This window comes from Sus scrofa, chromosome 2 (genome assembly GCF_054392235.1).
Source record: "Sus scrofa isolate SSC_HxYL_T2T_F1_AM1 chromosome 2, Sscrofa_HxYL_maternal_Yorkshire_Landrace_v2.0, whole genome shotgun sequence".
In the NCBI taxonomy this organism is placed as follows: domain Eukaryota; kingdom Metazoa; phylum Chordata; class Mammalia; order Artiodactyla; family Suidae; genus Sus; species Sus scrofa.
The window spans coordinates 84,693,685-84,713,663 of record NC_139384.1 but is presented as its reverse complement, the minus strand read 5'-3'; the positions used below and the strand labels follow the sequence as shown (position 1 = coordinate 84,713,663).

At 55.1% G+C, this 19,979-nt stretch overlaps 1 protein-coding gene across 2 annotated transcripts in view; it reads right to left on the bottom strand.

The window, feature by feature from the left end:
* Window positions 1-19,736, bottom strand: part of SEMA6B (semaphorin 6B) — a 48,853-nt gene extending 29,117 nt beyond the window's left edge. Inside the window, exon 1 of one of the 2 annotated variants that reach the window (XM_085013222.1) lies at window positions 19,624-19,736. The gene's annotated coding sequence lies outside the window, so the exon portion shown is untranslated. Of the gene's footprint in view, window positions 1-4,023; window positions 4,368-19,623 lie in introns of those variants that run through there. The other variant, XM_021084052.2, reaches the window with a different exon arrangement.
* Between the last annotated feature and the right edge of the window lie 243 nt (window positions 19,737-19,979).

Here is a 19,979-nt window from a genome sequence, read left to right as displayed (position 1 = left end):
GATCCACTGGGCAGAGCCAGCTTTCCCCAGCCCCGTTTTGCCCCAACTCTAATCCCACATAGCAAAGAGGGCCAGTGTCTGCCTCTGTTTCCCCTCCCCCATCCTGGAAGACACTTGAGGGCTGACCAAGCACTAGAGTTAAACCTCCCTCTCTGGAATTCCAGCATCACATGGTGGGGGGGGGCATTGGGAGCATTTGTTCAGTGATTGATCTTCCCAACTGCTCTGGACCAGGTGTTCCCCATGGCCCTCCTGAGAACCCACGGACCCACAACCTTTTCTGGGATGCTGAAGTTGGGAAGTTCTCTCCTAGATCTGCTCTTGGAAGTCAGGCTCAGCCTGGGACGAGATGCATCCTGGGAAATGTAGTCCTTACTAGACTAGGTTTTCCTCCCAGCAGGCCCTGGGGCGGCCACCTTTGGACTCTGGGGCCAGTGAAGGGGCAGCAAGGATGGCTGGTCGGGGGGAGGCCTGTAACCCTGCCCAAGGAGAGAAAAGAGGGGTCCTTGGCCTTCCAAGTCACCTCCTTAGTGCATTCTAATGCCTGCCACTTCATCTGGACATCCCTCAAGGGCAGGTGATGAATGACTGTGATAATAAGAGAGAATTATGTGGCTCAGGCCCAGACCTCTCAGGCCACACACCAAACCCTGTCTCTGGCAAACCAAACCTGCGCCATTCATGCTGCTGGGGGTATCCAGCGTGGGGGTCTGTCCCCTGGGCCCCCTACCCGGAGGCCAGCTCCAAGATAATTTGACCACAGGATGTGAGGCAGGTGGCTGGAGCCCCCTCCCCAGCTGCCTTGAGCCTCCATGTCCCTGTTTCTCCTGAATGAGGCCCCATCCAGTTAACCCCAATCACACCGGGCTTGGATGAATCGGTCTAGGAATCTGCAGCCCCTTTAAAGGCTGAGAGTTTCAGATTCACTGAATCTTAAACCTTTGTCCACGATTCTGGAAAAATGGCTGCCCAAACCCACTTGCCTGCCTCCCAGGATGGGTGGCTCTCCACCCCTTTGAGCAGCTCACTTGGTTTCCAGGAATCTGTCTCCTAGTAGCTACCTTTCCTCATGGCTGCTCTGAAACACTGCCCATTCCCTTCTCTGCTCTAAAATTTTTCATGACTCCCTGCTGCCCTAGGGATAAGACCCACTCCTCAGCTCGGCATCCATGGCCCCTGCCACCTCTCAGACCTCATTGCTTACTGTCTCCCACCCTTAAAATAGTCCAGCCATTCAGGGCTCCCCCAAACACTCCTCCATGGCTATCCTCACTGCTCCCTCCACCTGGAGTCCCTGTGCCCCTCTCCTCCTGGAAAGAGCTTCTCGTCCTTCAAGCCCAAGGCCAGCATCTCCTCCTCCAGGCAGCCTTCCCTGCTTTCACCTGTCCTGACCCTGGCTGAATCTCCCCTGGGTCTCCATCATCACCTGGCAAAGGACTGGGCACACAGGACAGAGCCACACCTCAGGGTCAGCTAGGGACACCTTCCTTCCTAGGAGATGGTCATCAGCCAGCACATCCTTCAGCCCGCAGGGACCCAGCTTACCTGTCCTGCCAGCTGACGTCAGGGTCACCTTTGCAAGGACAGTTTCATTTCTATCTTCCTGGTCCAGCCCCAGGTAACCCCAGCAACTCAGATCTCAAGCCCTGAGCACACTGCAGATGCCAAACCCTCCTAAAGTCCAAACCTCCAGCACCTTCTTTACCCAGCGGACAGAGATAAATGGCCCCTTCCCTCCCAAGTGACTCAATACCTCCGCTGGGAGATACCGTCTCACCACAAGGCAGACGAGGCTACAGGAACCCTGTGGGTGCTCAGCCCGGGCAGAGGACACGTGGGGACTAGAGAGGGGGAGGGGGAGTCACAAATCCAGGGTATTCCTTGGGACCTCTCTCTGCTGCCTCACCTCCCCTTACTCAGGTCCTAAAACCAAGAGCACCTTCTAGGGAGATTGAAGCCCAGAGAGGGCTAGGAATCTGTCTGAGGCCACACAGCAGCACCTCTCCTCTCAGTCCCTGACTTCTCAATGCTGCGTTTCTGTTTTTTTCTTTTTGGAGCCAGGTGGGGCATTGGAAACTCCAGGTCTAATTTCTGCCCTGCCCAAGTCCACAGGGTGGTGGTGGGGTTGGGTTTCCAAGGAAACCTTTGGGCTAGCATCTGGGTTTCAGCTGATGAGGGGGCTCCTTTCCTCCTTGACCCTATCTAACAGCCCCAGCAGCAGAGAGCCCTGGCTTCCCTCTCTGCCCATTCTGCTGCCTCCCTGGGCCTCAGTTTCCCCCATATGTTCTTGGGAAGGGGCCAGTTCAGGGTGGACAAACTACAGTTTAATGACTTCCTGCCAGGCTGCCATCTACCTGATATCCAAGGGGTCTCCTATGGGCCACAGGGACCCCCAGCTACCTTCCCCAAGAGCTCAGGACTCCCTCTCAGGAGAATCCTGACCCTATGCACAACTCCCAGGCATCCCCCCAACAATCCGTACTCTGTCTAAATGGAGTTTCGGCAACTGCCCAGATATACTAAAATCTCATCCTTGAATGAAACCAAATCTGCTAGGATGTGAGAAAGGGGCTGGCTGGTGTCTGTAGGAGAGGGGCTGGCCCATGGGGACTCTACTTAGATTTTGGAGAGTGCACTATGCCTCTTGAGAATCGAGGGAACCCAGAAAAACGTGAAGCCATGCAATTTTGCAAATTAGGGGGCCCTTCTGAAGCTTCAGTCATCAGTTCCCTCTTCTTCCTTAAACCACCAAAGAGATCCCCTCCCCAAATTTGAGGGCCTCCTCCTCTAACCCCAAGCCCCACTTCCCCTCCAGTCTGAGAGTCAGAGATGACAACCTCAGAGGGAGGATGTGAAAGACCTCAGTCGGAAAGAACCAAATCGGGGCTGAAGGTCTAGGAGTCACCCCCAGCCTCAAGACTCTTGCAGATACTCTCAGCTCCAGTGTCTATAGCCCCGGTTAGGGGCTGAGGCGGGGGCGAAGGTTCCCTACAGTGGCAGCGCCCCATCTAGGAGGTGCCCCAAACTCCAAGGGTGCCAGGAGGCGGAGAGTGGGACAGGGGGGCACGTGACCCCCGCCCCAGAGACCAATCAGCTCCCGCAGGAGGGGGGCCACACTTGGCACCCCCCCACCCCTCCCGGCGCGCTTGGAAAGAGATGCTTTCTTTGTCCCTTTGTCAGCTCTTGGGGGGGCCCCCCGAGTCCCTGGGCCCCCACTGCAGCGAGGGCAGACGGACCGGCTGACTGTCTCCCCCCCACTGCGGCCCCTCCCCCGCGGCCCGGGCCCTGGACTGTTCTGGGCCGGGCGTGAGGCTGGAGAGGGTTCAGGGGCGCCCAAGGTGCGGCGGCTGGACCTCGGAGTGGGGCGGAGGGGCCTCACTGCGCCGGGACCCCCTCACCAGCCCCTGGTCGCCCTCGACTTAGCTCTCAGGGCCCCGCCCCCCAACACCGCCCCCACCCTGGGCTAGCAGGCCCCCTGCCTGTCCTGAACCCCCTACCTGGGCCCAAATCCAGCTCCCCAGCGGCGCAGCGGCGAGCTCCCATTATTGTGCCTCCTACAGCCCCCCCCCCCGCCCCGGACAAAATCTCCACCCGCTGCGGTGCCGACTGAACCCCCATTATAGCTCCACATACAGGCCCCCAGTCAACAATCCAACCCCCCCCCAGCTGCAGTGCCATTAGACACCCCCATTATGGAGTCTCATTCAGCGCCCCAGGCCCCAATCCAGCTCCTTCAAAGCGCTGTTCCTGGACCCCCATTATACCGCTCCATACTGCGACTCCCCTAAAACCTAGCCCCCTCCTCAGCTGCGTTGCTGACAGATCCTTCGGTTACAGCGCTCCACAAACCCCCTCTCCGGCCCAAATCCATTCCCTTCCCAGTGGCGGGGCCCCCAGACCCCTCATTACAGCGCCTGACCCGGCCACCCCTGCCAACAATTCAGCCCCCCAGCTGCGTGCCGACGGACACCCCCAGGATAGCTCCTCCCCAGCCCCCTCTCGCAGACGCCCCGGGGCGCTTACCTCGGAGCCGCGGCCGCCGCGAGTGCGCGGGAGGGAGCGCGAGGGCGGCAGGGCGCGGGTGGCGGGGGGGGGGGGGTCCGTGCGCGCACCTGTCCCGGCCCGGCCGACTCAGCCAGGCATCCCCGGGTGGGGAGGTGGGGGGCTGGGGGCGCGCGCTCTCCCCGCCCCCGGGCCCACGGCGCTGCGCTGGGGGAGGGGGCTCAGCCCCGGCCCCCCGCGCGCTGGCGTCGGCTCCGGGGGAGGCGCTGCGCGGCGGCCGGACCGGGGGCGCGCCGCGGCCGCATCTCCTCTGCCCGCCGCGGCCGCCGCTGCGACTCGCGACTCCGCCACCTCCGCCCCCCCCCACTCCGCGCCCGGCCACCCCCCACCTCACCGAGCTGGGCGGGAGCCGCGCAAAACACGGCCGGGAGCAAAGGCTGCGCGGAACGGAGGGCGGAGCCGGGTGGGCGGCTGGAGAGACGCTGGGGGCGGGGGCAAGGCTGGGGGGGGGGGTGGAAGAACGATCGAAGAGAAGATGACCTGCTTTTGTCCAGGTGGAAGCCTTAACTGTCGACCCCCTCCCCGACTTACTTCGCCAGTCCACTCTGGCCAGACCCGCATCCCCAAGGATCCATACCCTATCAGATTCTCGGGGTATGGGGACGCTGCGGCGTCAGGAACCCTGGGGATCTACAAGGCCCTCTTCATTTATGAGGTCATATATTCAACCCACAAGCATTATATTTAACAACACTCAGTAGGTAGGTAAGGAAACTGAGGCAGAGTGGTGGTGGGGTGGTCTTGTCCAAGGTCATCCAGTTAGAAAGTGGCAGAACTGGGATTTGAACAGAGCAAGCTGGCTGCAAAGATCATGGTACACAGGCCTTAAGGGTACCTACCAGTGGCCAGTGGGGCCTGACTGGGAAAAAGTTCCCCCGGGGGGGAACTGCAGTCCCAGTCTTCTCAGCCTGTGGAGAGTACTCCTGCTCCTAGCCTTTGGGACTTCAAGACAAACTGGCCTTCCTGTTTCAGAGACCTCCCTGCCCTTCTGTGACCTGGAACGGCAAGAGCCCCTCTCAGGGCTTCAATGTTCCTCTCTTCCCCAAGCACCTCCCCATGTGGGTGTGACCATGTGTCACGCTGGGCTATGTGCTATCCTAGTCCCTAGGGCATCTCTAGTATACAGGAGGTGTTCAATAAATGTTTTACTACTGTGTATTTATCTAGTGGCGTTTCTTGCACACCTACTGTGTGTTTATATTCAATGCATAAATCAAGTCATTCAGTCCTCAGGGCAACCTCAGGAGCTCCCCTAGATGGGAAACTGAGAGGTCGAAAGTTTGCCTTGACCCTCCTGCCTCCAGTTACTGAGCACCTCTGGGTGTGTGCCTTACCTGCTGAGTCCCACCCAGGGCTCCCAGCAGTCCCAGTCCTGGGGCTCAGGCAGGCTGTGTGGCTTCCCAGATGCAGTGAGGACGTGGGAGTCAGAACTTGAACCCTGCTCTGCAAGACACTCTGGGTCCTGCCAGGGCCAAGTGCAGCCTCCCTAGCATCCATGGAGACAACCCGGTTCTTCCAGGCCCCAGCATCTGCCCAGGGGCCATCCCGGAGACCACAAACCTCCGCCAGCAGCCATGCCTTCCTGTCAGTGGTTTTTGTTCTGACCTGCTTTCCGGCTGAGCCCGAGTGCCAGGCAAATCAGCCAGCACCTGCCTGCCTCTGGACTCCGTCCCTCTGGGTAGACTGAGGCCTGCCCCAGCAAGGCAAGGGAGGGGGGCTAAATCCCAGCACCTCAGCTTGGCATCGAGGCTCTGCATTATCTTTCCACCTCCACACCAGTAGGCATGCTGTTCCTACGCCCTGGGATGCCCTCCCACCTGCAGCCTTGGCCCAACTGGGTTCCTCTGCAACGTCATCCTTCAACAAACTTTTATTGAGCATCTACTGGATGCTGGGTCCTGCAGTGAGCAGTCAACAAGCAAACTAGCTTCCTGCCTGTAGTTTAGCAGGGGAGAGAGAAGAACCAGTGGCTGCAGAACTCAAGGTAGAGATACCTGCTGAGATAGATGAAGGCATTGTGGAGGCCCAGGAGGAGATGTGGGGGCAACAGAAGGGCCATAGGCAGATTTGGCAGAGCACTTCGGGTGCAGGGAGTAGTGGGAAGGGTATACTAGCCAGAGGGACAAGTTGGGACAAAGGCCCTGAGGGAGGCCCCACCTCCACGGACCGGCTCAGCTGCCACCCAGGCTTCAGCAGCCATGAATGGGTCTTTCATGCCCTGGACCAGAGCAAGGTCAGACCGGGCTGCTCCTTCCCCCACCCTGGGCTCCTGACTGTCTGAGCCTTGACCTGAAGGAGGGTGGCAGGAAGTTCACAGCTTGCCCGCCGGGTAAGCCAGGCAGTCCAGGGAGGGGCAGGGCCTCGCCCGAGGTCACCAGCGCCAGCAGTAAGGTCCTAGTTGTGTCACTCTGAGCAAAGCTTCGCCCTTCTGGGCCTCAGTTTCTCAGGCCGGGTGGGGCGGCGCTGCGCTCCCATCCAGCTCCGGCCCGGGAGGAATCCGGTGCAGGTTTTTCCAATGCCCGAAGCCACCAACACTTTCCTCCCAGAGCGTCGGGGCTGCGGCCCGGAGTCTGAAGGGTCCTGGGAGACCTGGAATGAGTCAAGCGGCCGTAGGGTCCCCGAGAATGGGCTGAGCTTAAGCCCAGCCTGGGTGCCTGGCGCCTTCAGGGAAGGGAACCCGCCCCCCAAGGCCTCCTGCGCGCCCCCATCTGCGCTCCCCGCCTCGCCGCCCCGCTGTGTGACTCCCGCGGGTCCTTGCCCCTCTCTGGGCTGCGCCGGCCAAACCCGTGGGCAAAGGCTGGGAAGAGGCAACGAGGATCCTCCCTCTTCTTGGAGGGTCCCAGCCTTGGTTTCCCCAGTCTGGGTCCTCTTTTAAGCCCAGGTTGGGGGCGGTCATAGCTTCCTGGTTGCGCCCAGGGTCCCAGCTCGGACCTGGGAATCCCCCCGGGGCTCGGAAGGGGCAGCTGCGATTGGTTGAGGCCGCCTCTGACGTCAGGGCCTCCCCGACGCCCCCTCCCCCAGAGGCACGTGGGGGCGGCCTCAGTAGGGGAGGGGCCCAGGGTCCTGGCGGATTCGGGGTGTCCCCCTAGTCTGAGCCGGCAGCTGGGCAGCGCAGACGCGATTCTCCTCGGACAGATTTTTCCCTCGTCCCAAATCCCCCTTCAGCCCCCCCAGAAAGGCAGCTGTTCTGGTGGCAGATGCGCTGGCTAAATCCGCCCAGCTGGTCCCTCCGCAGAGCTAACCGCCTAGAGCCCACGGTGGGAGGGTAGGGGTGTGTGTGTGTGCATATGTGCGTGCGTGCGAGTGTGTGTGTGTGTGTGTGTTGTGTGTGTGTGTGAGAGAGAGAGAGAAAGAGAGATGGACCTGACCCACCCCTGCCCCTTGCCCTTTGACTCCGCCTGCTTGCAAGACAGGCTGAGGGTCTCCTTTCCTGGACCCTTCCCCTGGTTCAAAAACACTCCTGGGGCCCCTGGAAGATTTGGGGGTTCTGATGGCCAGAAAGGGGTGTGGCCTTTTCCAGAGACTACACAGCACCCCTGGGCCTGCAGCCCAGAAAATGCCCCATATTGTGCATATGGTAATGATTATAATGATGAACTAACATTTACTGAGCACCTTCCTTCTGTAGCCCCATGACTCTAGAGCATAGCTACTATTATTATTATCCCATTTTCAGTTGTGGAAACTGAGGCCCAGAGAGAAATGGCTTGGCCACTCACACAGCCAGGAAATGAAGCTGGAATTTGAACTCCATGCTTTGAATCATTGCCAAGGGCTCAGAGATCTCCTAGCTTGGAAGGTTCTTCAGGCAAATGACTTGGTGTCACTCACCTGGGCGAGTGGGGTCCTGATGACCTCCTCTTTGCCTTTTGCTGGGCACCTTGGAGCCTGGCACAGATCCTCTTTCTCTTGCTTCTTCAGCCACCTAATGGCTGCTGCTCTCATCTGGAAGTGCCGAGGATCCAGGAGGGCTTCCTGGAGGAGGAGGCAGCTCCACTCTGAAATGCTAGGGGCATAGCTGTTAAGGGTTTGAATATGTCTCAGAATGGGTAGTTTTTCTACTGAGCCTGTCCTGCTGAGGGCCTTTGCACTTGCTGTTCTCTGCCTGGAATGCTTTTCCCACAGATATCAAGTCTCAGCTCAAATGTCACCTCGAAAGTGAGACAGTGAGGCCCCCCTGATCCTGCTCCTATAGCAACATGCTGTCCCTTTCTATCTTCTTACTCTGCTTTAGTTTAATTCACTCTTTTTCACACTCGAACATTGTTTATTGTCTCCTCCACAGAGCCGTTTTGTTCTCTGATGAGTCCTCGTTGGCTAGAACAGCACCTGGCACACAGTAGGCACTTGATAAATGCTTGTTATCCAGAAATCTCAGAGACCCTGGCACCAATGGGGGCTAGAGGGCAGAGGGCAGCCATGGGGAAGGCCTATATGGTAGTTAGGTCTTGGTGTGTGTCTAGGAGCCTAAGCCATGACCTTGTCCTATGCCCCCTTCATTAGGTCCTTCCCTAGGCCCCACCTTCTCCCGCCCCCCCACCATCACTGTTTCAGCCACACTGAACACCTCCTTCCTCAATGTTGATGATGTTGACTGTTGACGTTCCTCCCACATGTCAGACACAGTCTAGCCTCAGGGCCTTGGCACTGGCTGTCACTGCCCCAGAGAGGTAGTCTTGCCCCAGATCTCTGAATCACTCCCTCCCTCACCTACTCCAGGTCTCAGCTCAAATGTTCCCCCAACACCCCCCCCCATCTAAATAATCATCCCCTTTTCTCTCTTAGGATTGCTTTGCTGTACTTTTTTTTTTTTTTTTTGGCTAGACCTATGGATCCCTAACCTGCTGAGCCACCAGGGAACTCCTGCTGTACTTTTTACCAATAGGATTATTATTATTTTTTTTTTTAGGGCCATACCTGAAGCATATGGAGGTTCCCAGACTAGGAATCGAATTGGAGCTGTAGCCTCTAGCCACAGACATAGCAATGCCAGTTCCAAGCTGCTTCTGTGACCTACACCACAGCTCAAGGCAATGCCAGATCCTTGACCCACTGAGCAAGGCCAGAGATCAAACCTGCATCCTCATGGATGATAGTCAGATACCTTTCCGCTGAGCCACGAGGGGAACTCCTCCTTATCCATTTACTTGTTCCTTTTCCATTCCTCGCCCTTTTATCTTCCCCACAAACAGCTTTGCCAGGGCAAGGCCACAGTCTGCCTTGGTCTTGGCTCTGTCCCTGGGTTCTAGAATGGGCCTGGCACACAGTAAGCACTCAACAAATGTGTCGAACAAAAGAAATGAATGAATGGATGGATGGAGGCCTGAGTACCTGCCTTCATTGTACCAACAGAGAAATTGAGGCCCAGCTGGGCAGAAGGTGAGCCCAGGGTCACTAGTTTCTTCAGCAGCAAAAGGGGACAAACTAAGGCACCTCTTCAGGCTGGGAGGGTGGTATCCAGTGACATAATAACCTCAGGAACACTTATTAAGTGCCTACTGTGTGCACTGCACAGCTCCAAATACTGTACACATTTTGAGCCAGAACAGGGATTCAAACCAGGATGCCCAAGTTCCCCTCCATTGCAGTGGAGAGGGTGAGTGTGAGGCCTGGGCGCACAGCAGGCCTGCAGCCAGGCAGCCAGCATGGACAGCTAGGGGCTGCCCAGCCTGAGACCCTCTTCCAGCGCCTTGGACCCAGTCTTGTGGCTTCAGCTGACTATAGCTGAAAGCACCACACATACCCTCAGCAGACAGTAGAGAAGTAAGCAGCAGTGTCCACTGCCTGATTTATGAGTGGAAATTAGAGCAGTTGACAGCACTTCCTCCAGCTCAGAACCCCAGAAAGGCCTGGGTGTGTCCAGGGTCATCCCAGAACCCCCTGCCCCAAGACTTCATCTACATATGCAAATGAGGTAAGGGGTACCCCAGTCCCCAGAAGGGGTAAGTGGTGAGGGACCCAGGGACCTTTGAGCTCCCTGGGGTCTATCCTAGGTGTGTACAGAAAACTGAGGCTCAGAGAGGGCAGGGAACCAGCATCACTTGGGGGGAGGGGGAAAAGTGTCAAAATCTCCCTATTCAAAATCTGCCCTCCCCTAAGCCTCCTGTTCCAGCCTAGCCAACATATGGAGCTCAACTCCATCTCAGGGCCTTTGGACTTGCTGTTCCCTCTTCTTGGGAATATCCTCCAGTGTTTGGCTAATGTTTTTTTCAATGAGAGTCCTTTTGTTAATTTTATTTTTGGCTGTGCCCACAGCACATGGAAGTTTCAGGGCCAGGAATTGAATCCATGCCACAGCAGCGACCTGAGCCACAGTACTGACAACACTGGATCTTTGACCAGTGAGGCCACCAGGGAACTCCATTATTTCATTTTTTAGTCAGTGATGGAGTGATGAGTTGCCCATCATCAGAAGCAAGCAAGCTGGTAGTGGAATGGGCATGCTTTCTGCAGGCAATTCTTTTTTTTTTTTTTTTTTTTTGCTATTTCTTTGGGCCGCTCCCATGGCATATGGAGGTTCCCAGGCTAGGGGTCGAATTGGAGCTGTAGCCCCTGGCCTACGCCAGAGCCACAGCAACGCAGGATCCAAGCCGTGTCTGCAACCTACACCACAGCTCACGGCAATGCCGGATCCTTAACCCACTGAGCAAGGCCAGGGACCGAACCCGCAACCTCATGGTTCCTAGTCAGATTTGTTAACCACTGCGCCATGACCGTAACTCCCCGTTTTTTTTTTTTTGTTTTGTTTTTTTGTTGTTGTTGTTGTTGTTGTTGTTGTTGTTGCTATTTCTTGGGCCGCTCCCGCGGCATATGGAGGTTCCCAGGCTAGGGGTCGAATCGGAGCTGTAGCCACCGGCCTACGCCAGAGCCACAGCAACGCGGGATCCGAGCCGCGTCTGCAACCTACACCACAGCTCCCGGCAACGCTGGATCGTTAACCCACTGAGCAAGGGCAGGGACCGAACCCGCAACCTCATGGTTCCTAGTCGGATTCATTAACCACTGCGCCACGACGGGAACTCCTTTTTTTGTCTTTTTAGGCTGTACCCAAGGCATATGGAGGTTCCCAGGCTAGGGGTCTAATGGAGCTGTAGCTGCTGGTCTATGCCACAGTCACAGCAATGTCAGATCCAAGCCACTTCTGTGACCTACACCACAGTTCATGGCAACGCCAGATCCTTAACCCACTGAGCGAGGCCAGGGATTGAACCCGCAACCTCATGGTTCCTAGTTAGATCCGTTTCTGCTGTGCCATGATGGGAACTCCTCTGCAGGCAATTCTAACACCTGCTGCAACATGGATGAACCTGGAGGATGTGATGCTGAGTGAGAGAAGCCAGACAGGAAAGGACAAACATAAGATTCCACTTATAGGAGGTCCCTAGAGGTGTCAAATCCACAAAGACAGAAAGTAGCTGGTGGGGACCAGTGGATGAGGAGTTGGTGTTTCATGGTGATAGGGTTTCAGTTTGAGAAGATGGAAAAGTTTGGGGTCTAGATAGATGGTTGCACAATAATGGGAATGTACTTAATGGCACTGAATTGAACACTTAGAAATAGTTAAAACTATAAATATTACATTTGGCATACTTTATCACAGTAAAAAAAAAAAAAAAACTGTTATAGAGAAAAAAAAAGCCACAGTAGAGGGTGTGTGTGAATGACATCAGCTGGTGGCGATTCCATCATTGCCACTAAGGCTCTCGACTCAAGTGACGCTGATGTCAGCGTGAGGAGGAGTAGTTGGTGGGCTCTGAGCTCACCCTCCACGCCCAGGCTGGTTACCCTTCAGGCCCCACCTTGGACAAGCTCAGCACAGGCTACAAAACATCTGGTGTCTTCAGGAAGCAGAGCTGAGCCCATGGGTCTGGACCCTCATTGGTCTATTTACTCAGCAGACTTTACTGAGCACCTACTGTGTACCAGGCTCTGCTGGGCAGTCCTGGGGACACCATGGTGACCAAGAGAGAGCCAGCTTCTATCCTGGCAATGCTCACAGCTCAGGGCAGAAGATGAACTTATTTAACAAGTATTGCTCGAGTACCTATTGGATGCTCAGTATGTTCTAGTCATTGGGTACACAGCAGTGAACAGAATAGACAAAAGTCTCTGACCTTGGAGTTCCCTTGTGGTTCAGTGGGTTAAAGATCCAGTGTTGTCGCTGCTGGGGCACAGGTTCACTTTCTGGTCCCCGAACTTCCACATGCTGTGGGCATGGCCAAAAGAAAAAAGCCTCTGGCCTCCTGGAGCTGATGTCCCAATGGGGTTGACAGACAAGAAGCAACATAAATGAGTGAGGTCTATTCTGGGCCAGATGATGCTAAGGGGAAAAATTAAGCAGGGAAGGAAGTTGGGGAGTGCCCAAGTTGGGGCAGATGGTCTGGGGAGGCCTCATGGAGGAGGTGATACCTGAACAGAGGCCTAAAGGAGGTAAGGGAGAAAATCAGGCAGGTATGTAGGGAAGAACAGAACATTTGGGATGGGGAAATAGCCAGTGCAAAGGCCCTGGGGCAGGACCATTCCTGACCTGTTAGAAGAGGCTGTTGTGTGAGGAGCCACGTGATGGGGGTTGGGGAGGGAGGCCCCGAGCTGTCTTAGTCAAAGAACTTGGTTTTGGTCCCAGGACTGCCCCACACAGACCTGGCACACAGTGGGCACTCAATAAAGACAGTGGAGTATTGGCTGAGGGTCCAGGCAAGTGTCAAGGAGGCCTCTTTGCCTCCAGGGTCCCAGGGAGCCAAGGGTCAATTCTCATCCCTGCCCTGCAAATGCCAGTGAGGCCAGCAGTTCTCCTTGTCCTGCCTTAGTTTCCTCTTCCAGGAAATTCAAGTGTGTGGTGGGCAACATGTCCATCTGCAGCACACACTGAGGTGGCAGGGGACCCCTATCCGGTCCTCCTACCTCATTCCTCCTGGTCTCCCTCTCTGCTTCTCTCCCTATTTTCGCTGTGTTTCTCCATCTCCCCACCCTCTTCTTCATCTCTCCATCTTTTTAAAAAATCTTTTTGGCCACGCCTGCAGCATGTGTTAGCTCCTGGGCCAGGAACTGAACTTGTGCCACAGCAGTGGCCTGAGTTGCAGTAACAATGTTGCATCCTTTTTTTTTTTTTCTTTTTCTTTTTAGGGCTGCACCCACAGCACGTGGAAGTTCCCAGGTTAAGGGTCAAATCAAGCCTTAGCTGCCAGCCTAGGCCATAGCCACAGCAACACAGGATCCGAGCCACGTCTGTGACCTACACCATAGCTCACGGCAACACCAGATCCTTAACCCACTGGGCGAAGCAAGGGATTGAACCCACATCCTCATGCGTACTAGTTGGGTTCTTAACCTGCTGATCCACAACAGGAACTCCAAATGCTGGATCCTTAACCTGCTGAGCCACCTGGGAACTCCTCCATCTTGCTCTCTTCCTGTCTTGGTCTTGATCTTCTCCCAGGTCTCCAGATTTCACTCCCCGCCTTTTCCTGCCTGCCTCCAAGACTGCAACCCTACCCCCAAAGTTCCCCAAGGGATGTGGGCTGAGATAGCTACCCACCCTCCAGCTTCTGGGTCCCTTAGGCCAGTTGGGAATTTGGGGGGGGGGGCGAATAAATAAATACTTGTGTCATTTACATAAAATCCACATAATTTGCATATCGATTACAAGCAGTTTGTAAGGGAAATAGTAACTTTAATAACAAATGAGGCAGGCAGCTTGTCACAAGCCCACATGTTGTATAGACAGGGAAACTGAACCTCACGGAGGTGAGGTCTCTGGCAGGGTCTCTGTCCTCTGGGGCAGACAATAAATGAGTAAATGACTAAAATAATTCCAGATCATTGTAAAGGACAGGAAGAAAAAAGAATGAAGAGCAGCAGCTGTCTGGAAGCATCAGGGAGGGTTTCTCAGAGGAGGTGACATTCGAACTGAGACCTGAAGGAGAAGTAGGAGTAAGTCTGGGGAAGAAAGGAGAAGGGCAGAGGGAACAACATGTGCAAAGGTCCTGGGGCGGGACCTTCAACAGGAGGCCCCTGTGGCTGGAGCAGAATGAGTGATGGGGAGGAAGGGAAGAGGGGAGGGGAGGGAGGTATTGGGGACATGCAGAAAAGATTGGATTTTAGTTCAAGGGCACTAGGGAGCTATGGGAGAGTTTATAGTGAGCAAGTGAGATGATCTGATTTAACTTGGAAAAGTCCCTCTGGCTACCTTGCAGAGACCCATGCACCCAGGGCAGGAATGGGCCCAGGGGGATGAGGGAGGAGGTGACTGTGCTAGTCTAGGGGAGCATGATGGGGGCCTGGATCAGGGCAGGAGCTGAGCAGGTAGAGAGAAAAATGCAGATTTGGGAGGCATTTGGGATGCAGAGACATGGGATTTGGGGAGCAAGGAAGAGGGAAGAATCTGGGAGGACTCTGAATCCCTTCCCCTACAACCTCTTTTCTTGCTTGGCTCTTTACCCCCTCATCTCTCCCATCTTCCACTGCCTCAGCTCATGTCACCTCCTCCAAGAAGCCCTCCTGCCTGCCCTGGCCAAGTCTAAACTGTCTGCCTTGCCAGCCCCCCAGCACCCAACACAGCATAGAAGCCCGATATGCTCCCTGAGAAGGAGGGAAGATTCTGAAGTTCTGGAATTCAAAGATTCCTACCAGCCAGCAACCCTCACCTCTGGACTTAGAATCTTTTCTGCACCTCCCAGCCTTAGGCCCAGTGATGAAAAGAGGCAACCCTCTTTTCTGGGTCGCCTGGCAGAGGAAGGGGAGAGAAGACGACCTTGAGGTCTTCGAGGAAATCAAGTCACGCTGGGGGCTTCCCCCACTGTTTTCCAGTAGGGGTCCCTGGGGCTGGGGGCTTTGGCCCAGCTACCAGAGTGGGAGCCTAGCCAGGAAAGATCTGGAGTGGGAGAAAGCCACGGCCGGGAGGGGCTAGCAAAGTGTCTATTTTTCCTCCTGCAGCTGTATTTATAGATTCCCTTTGATGTCCCAGCGGTTGGCTGACCTGGTTCTCCGCTGCTGCGGGAGGAAAGACAGGTTCTCTGCGCTGCTCCTGAGAGCCAGGAGGGGGTGCCTACATGTGGAGAGCCAGGTAGGGGCTCCAGTGACTGGGCCCTGGGGCTTGGACACTGGCTTCAGTTTCCCCATTTGCAAAATGGGGCTGTCAATGGCCAGTACTCAGAAAGTTGAAAATGTGACTCATCCCCACACAGAGTTAAACTCTCGTCAATGATTAATTAACTCATTATTCCGGGAATCGGTTAAATGGTCAAGCTGCTTCTGAGAGCACTTAAGCAGCTGAGTATTTCTTAGGATTTTTCTTTCTTAAGAATGTTAGAATAGGATTAGGCTAGATACAAACTAGGGAGTGTCCTACATGCAACAAAACCATAATTGGAGTTCTTTTTTCTACCAGACAGAAACCTACAAGTTAACTGTAACTTCCCAGGGCCTGGGCTCCTACCAGATAACAAAGAGCAACGTCAAATAGAAGCATTTTCTCAGAGAGCTGTGCTCAGCAATTGAACTTTCTGTGATGAGATATGTTCAAACTCTGCACTTTCTAATACAGCAGCCATCAGCCATGGGGCCACTGAGCACTTACACTGTGGCTAGTGGGAGTGGAACTGGATTTTTAATTTGATTTCATTTCAATTGATTTCAATTTTTTTTGTCTTCTTGCCTTTTCTTTTTTTCTTTTTTTTCTTTTTTTTTTTTGGCTTTTTGCTATTTCTTGGGCCGCTCCCGCGGCATATGGAGGTTCCCAGGCTAGGGGTCGAATCGGAGCTGTAGCCACAGGCCTACGCCAGAGCCACAGCAACGCGGGATCCGAGCCGAGTCTGCAACCTACACCACAGCTCACGGCAACACCAGATCCTTAACCCACTGAGCAAGGGCAGGGATCGAACCCACAACCTCATGGTTCCTAGTCGGATTCGTTAACCACTGTGCCACAACGGAAACTCCTTAATTGATTTCAATTTAAATTGAGAGTCGCAGAGTTCCCATCATGGTAACTCATCATGGTTCCCATCGTGGCAACTGTAGCTCCAATTTGACTCCTAGCCTGGGAACCTCCATGTGCCACGGGTGTGGCCCTAAAAAGCAAAAGTAAATAAATCAATTGACTGAGTCGTATGTGGTTGGTGGCACCATTCTGGACAGTGCAGTGAAAATGAAATCATCACCTGTGGTGGTTGTTTTGGACAACCCCCCAGGGGAACATGGGAGGCTCTGCCTGCACTCCCTTTTTCTTCATTTCCAAGTTGTTTCTAAGTTTTCTTAACGGGTATAACAATGATAACGTGGAGTTCCCATCATGGCTCAGGGATTAACGAATATGACTAGCATCCATGAAGACGCAGGTGCGATCCCTGGCCTCGCTCAGGGGGTTAAGGATCCGGCGCTGCTGTGAGCTGTGGTGTAGGTTGCAGACGCAGCTCGGATCCTGCATTGCTGTGGCTGTGGTGTTGGCCGGCAGCTACAGCACCAATGAGACTCCTAGCATGGGAACCTCCAAATGCTGCCGGTGCAGCCCTAAAAAAGAAAAAAAGAAAAAAAGATAACGTAAGAGCAACAGCAATAATAATAACAGTCCTAATCACAGAGTATTCCCAATGGGCTACGCGTTACTACAGAGGCACGAGAGAAAAAATAAATTGTTGACCCCAGGTGATCCCTGTTATACAGCTTTGTGGCTTTGGGCAAACTGCTTACCCTCTCTGGGACTCAGTTTCCACATCTGTAAAAAGGGACCTCTACTAGCAGTTCCCACAACCTCACTTGGTTTGGGGGAGAAATAAATGACATAATGCATGTAAAGAAAGCACACAGTGAACACACAATATGTGTTTTTTTTCCCCTTTGGCCGCACCCATGGCATGCATAAGTTCCTAGGCCAGGTATCGAACCTGTGTCACAGCAGCAACCCAAGCCACAGCGACAGCACTGGATCCTTAACCTGCTGCACAACCAGGGAACTCTACTATAAGTGTTATTGTAGTTATTACTGATTGGGTTTTTTCACCCTGTAAGTCATATAAACTTGCTCTCTGCTTCAGTGTTTACATCTATAAAATGGAGTCAACAATACTTGGGAACTCAGAATCCTGCTAGAAGATAGAGTTCATTCAGAGAAAGGCTCTAAGCACCGTTGTGGGCATAAAATATGCACTGAGGATGTATCAGCTGTTATTATTATTGGTGGTGGCAGTGACCAGAGATGTTGACAACTTTCCCAAGGCCACACAGCCAAACAAGGGCAGAGCTAGGAGCTGAAGTGGGGTGTTTCCAGCTAAGGTTGGGAGTGGTGCCAGGGCTCTCCCTGGGGTCAAGGGGGACAACGTTGGGCCTCTGAAGACCCGGTGCCCAGGCTCCAGGGTTAAGCCCCTGCGGCAGCTGAACTTCCATGGATCTATCCTCTGAAATCCCTGGGCAGCAAAGCATCAGGTGTTCCGGAACAGGCGCCTGCTCTTGACAGGCGGGTGCACACATGGAGGGACAGCTGGTAGAGGACGGGTGGGCTGGGGGAGGCAGCCCAGGAGAAGGGGGCACCTTGGCCAGAAAAAAAGGTCACAAGCTGCCCCAACCCACCCACCCCCATACAGGGGCCACAAAGCTTCTCTTTCACGACACCCCTCTAGAACCTCAATTCCTCCATTAACATTTGGCAAATATTTATAGACTGCTTGTTGTGTATCAGATGCCTTGTTGAGCCCTACATCGAGCACTGGGAAACTAAGGCTTGGAAGGAAATGATCACTCGTCCAGGTCAGGCAGCAAATGAACAGTAAAGCTGGGACTGCAAGCCAGGGGCTCTTGCTCCTGCCTCAGGGCCTTTGCACTTGTCCTCTCTGCCGGGAACACTCTCTTTTGGCCCCTGATGATATCTTTAGCCCTCAGTTTAGATGACAGCTCCTGTGGGAAGACTTCCTTCCCAGACCAACTAGCTCCTTAACCCCTTTAACTGCAGGTGTGCCCCCATCACAGCCCTTTGACGCTCCATCACCCCGCTGACCATCTCTCCCACCAGACTGAGCTGTATCCCCAGGCCCCAGCACAGGCTTGCAGACAGGAGATGCTCATTAAAAGTTTGTTGAATGATATGAATGAAAGATGAATGAATGAAATCAGAATTTCTACCCATCCTTCATTTCAGAATTGGCTCCTAGATCTGGGAAGTGAAGGCTGGGAGGTCTAAGCTGGGGTGTGAAGGGAGTATGCATTCATGTTGGTCTTTCTGGCAGTTTCAGATGAGGCACCAACCGGGGGACTGGGTGTTGGGGGGGGTGTCTCTGCAGGTATTTGCTGGATAATTCGGCCTGCAGGGCGCCAGGGGAGGGCGGAACTTCAAAAAGCTCTGGTTGTTCCAGTCACAGACAATGACGGGGCTGCTGCAGTGAGGAAGAAGCAGGGAAGCCCCCACCAGCCAGGGAGTCAAGTTTCCATTCTGACTGCTCGAAGGGGCTGTCTCAGGACACCCCTACCGCCAGGGAGTTGAAAGATGAGAGGGTAGGGCGCTGAAAGAGGAGTGGGCTAATAGAAGAGGGGGCTCAGTGAGGGGAGGGGCTTACGGAGCCGAGAAGGCAACGGAAAGAGGAGGGGCTGAGAGAGTGGAGGGGGCTCGGCGAGGGGCGGGGCTCAGAAAGGTTGTGGACCTGCCCAGTTCTGTCCTCTGGGGCCCCAGGATGCCAGGGTCCCAAAGGTATCACGTCACCCAGAAACTTGGCCGCGTCCCATCCCGCACCCTACCTCTCTTTTCTCGGGTCCTTCAGGTTCCCTCTGATGCCCCCTCCCCCCAGCCAGCTGTGTCCGTATTTATAGCGGTGCGGCCCGATGTCACTTCACTTCCGAAAGGGATTGTACCCCTATAGTCCTGCCTTCAGAACCCCCCACACCTGTTCCCGGCATGAGCCCCATGGCCTGGGGGAGGGGGCGGCCTCTTCTTCTGGAGCCTCTGTAGAGGAGGGGGCTAATCCCCCTCCCCTCCCCCCTGAGATCCCTTCTCCCAGGGGCGTCTCCCGCCCCTCTCTGAGCGCCCCCCAACCTCCGTCAGATCTCAGGACCCCCTCCCTGCACGCCTACCCCAGCCGCTGCCGCTGCGTTCCCAGGCTCCCCAAGGCCCCAGCCCCTCCTGCCCCCCTCCTCTCCTGGCCTGCCCATTGTTCTGGATCCGGGGTCCTGGGGGCCGGGCGGGCAGGGTTCTGCGTGCAGGGGGCGGGGCCTGCTGGCTGCCCACCCGTCTCTGGGCAACGCTGACAAACCTGGAGCGATGCTGGCCCCGTGCCGGACACAGAGGCGGCGCTGTTCCCTGGGAGGGGTCGGCGGGCACTTAGGTGACCGCCAGGAAAGGGAGCAGGGTGGGGGAAGGGGGGCTCAGGCTCAGCGATGGGGGAGGGCAGATCTAATTGCTCCAGGTTGGAGAGAGGTTGGTAGAGGGAGGGATGGGAAAGCTTTTTGTCCCCATTATGTCCCCAGCTCATCAACATCCCTCCTTCCAGTTCAGACCCTACTGTTTGGCCAGACAGCCGGTGCTTTACAAGCTTCCTCACAGGTGGTCCTCAAAAACCTGGATTCTGCAATTAAACCCACCTTATGGATGTGGAAACGGAGGCCTGGAGAGCCTTTGGCGACTGGAGTGGTTAAGAGACCAGATTCTGGGCACGTGGCTTAGGGCTGGGGCCCTGCTGTCTCCTCCCAGCACAGCCCAACAGTTCCTCTGAGCCTCGGTTTCTTCATTTGTATAATGGGCGAATAACAGTACCATGTGGCGGCGCATGGTTCTGTGGATTCCACGGCTCCTGTGGGGGAAGTGAGATACTGAGCACAGGCTGTGCCTCTCAACTCAGAGGGTTCAAACTCGGGTGGCCACTTACTAGCTGTGCGACTGGTCAGGCCACACGACACCTCTCTGTGCCTCCATTTCCTCAACAATAAAATGGGGACTG